General features: G+C 38.3%; 1 non-coding gene across 1 annotated transcript; it reads left to right on the top strand.

Annotated features, from left to right (window-relative positions):
- Positions 1 to 605: 605 nt before the first annotated feature.
- On the top strand, positions 606 to 768 carry LOC150007379 (U1 spliceosomal RNA). Its single transcript, XR_016512219.1, has one exon. It is a non-coding gene; the product is annotated as a U1 spliceosomal RNA (small nuclear RNA).
- Positions 769 to 1,996: the final 1,228 nt, after the last annotated feature.

The raw sequence follows: 1,996 nt of genomic DNA on the forward strand, positions 1-1,996 counted from the left end.
TCTTTCCTGCACTCATCTACAGAGTTAATAAGGACGGAGCCTCTTAGTTTTCTCATGTTGACTGTTTTTAGAGGAAAGGTATCTTGCAGCTCTTCTTCACCCCTAAGGCATCTGTGTGTTCCATTCCAACAGGACTGGTCTGGCTGCTGGACACTCCCTGCGGAACCTTGCTCTATCAGATAAAGAAGGGAGTGAGCCTCTGACAGGTGCCGCAGTCACTATCCTCGATGTCCATGGGGCAAGCAGAACTCTAATCAGACCTGTGTGCACATGTGGTTGTGCAAGAGGCTGTGGGTGGGTGACTTTATCCCCAGAGGAACACCTCACCATATCTGTGTGCTCTGAGTCAATGAAAACCTTAAGAAGCTTTAAAATAAAAAACAATCTGAAAATGTTAAGACATTGTTTCTATCACTAAAAGATGCACATTTAATAATATTAAGAAGGAAATTTCCAGACCTGGAATATTATAATAAAACGTCTTAAAATTTTTTCTCAACTAACTGAAGAAAGGTCTTGAACTACTTTATATATTCACATAACAAGTTAATTCAGGCCCCTCAAGGGAGACACAAGCAAAAGGTCATTTTAGATAGGATAAGATAATACTTAGCTGGCATGGAAGATACCATGATCAAGAAGGTACTTTTCCCAGGGTGAGGCTTACCCATTGCACTCCGGTTACGCTGGCCTAGCAATTTCCCCAAATTTGAGAAACTTGACTGCATAATTTGTGGTAGTGAGGGACTGTGTTTGCACTTTCCTGAGGGGGAAAAAAAGACCAAATAAGATAGGTAGGTATGTAGGTAGGTAGGTAGATAGGTATGTAAGTAGGTAGATGATAGATAGATGGTAGAAAAAGAACTTAACCATTCCACGTCTTATATTTAATCTGCAGAAACTATTTTAGAATTTCAGAATACTGCTTATTATGTTTATTATCACAGCTCTGTGTTACTAAGTTGTTATAAATGTTCTTTACAAATTAATGTCTACTGCCTTTAAAAAAATTATTTATTTCAAGTAGGTGGCTAGTCCCTTAGTATTTCATTGCCTTAGAAGCAAAAAGTGGCAAGACTCCTAGAGGAGCTGGATTCTTTCTAGGGGCACTCAGAAGGCTGCACCTTCAGCACAGATACTATCAGTCTTACTGATGATTCCAGGAACCTGTATGTGGACCAACGCAGGAAATCTCCTGGAAATATCCTAGTAGTAACCTGTTGAGCAAATGATCAATGACTGAAGCCCTCTAAGGTCTTAGTGATACACAAGACACAAGATACAGCCTTGGGTAGGTGGAACCTCAATTATTATTGAATTTCCCACCAGCCTATAAGAATGGGGCATGATGTTGGATTTCAAGTGATTTATAGATTATAGGCAAATATGACAAATTTGTGAACTGAGCTTCTGCTATTCCTATGTTGTGGCTTTTACCATATATATTCACAAACTGAACAAGGAATTAGAGATAATTAATGATTAATTCTTGGTTTGAATGAGAGTTGTTGTTGCACTGATGATCTTAGAATAGTTAGGCTAACAGATATATAACAACCTTCATTTTTTTTCCTTGTCTTTTAATTGTGGAAATAGATAAAGGAATTATAAAAACTAAACTTTATTTAGAAAAATACCACAATTCCATAATGCAAAATAGCAACTATTCTAGTGCTATTTATATCATTCCAGTCTATATATCTACATATTAACAAGCAACCTGTATCCCCAGTTTGAGGAGTATCATGGAGTAATTTTAGCAGAATCATTGAATGATCAAATTCCTTCCTGCCCTTGGCAGAATATCCTGTGTGGTGACCGGCTTCTGTGTTCCCTTTAGTGGCCTTTCCATTGTTTTTGCTGCCACGTCATGGCCTTTGTCACTGCTGGCTGCCTTTATTGCTAAGGGTGTGGAGTGGCTTATGTGATTTGAAGGTTTGTCACTGCTGAGTTAATTTGAAGATTTTCTTGTGCATCAGGATAGCAAAGTTTCAGT

The sequence above is a fragment of the Furipterus horrens genome, unplaced genomic scaffold (assembly GCF_987537825.1).
Source record: "Furipterus horrens unplaced genomic scaffold, mFurHor1.1.pri manual_scaffold_6, whole genome shotgun sequence".
NCBI classification, from domain to species: Eukaryota; Metazoa; Chordata; class Mammalia; order Chiroptera; family Furipteridae; genus Furipterus; species Furipterus horrens.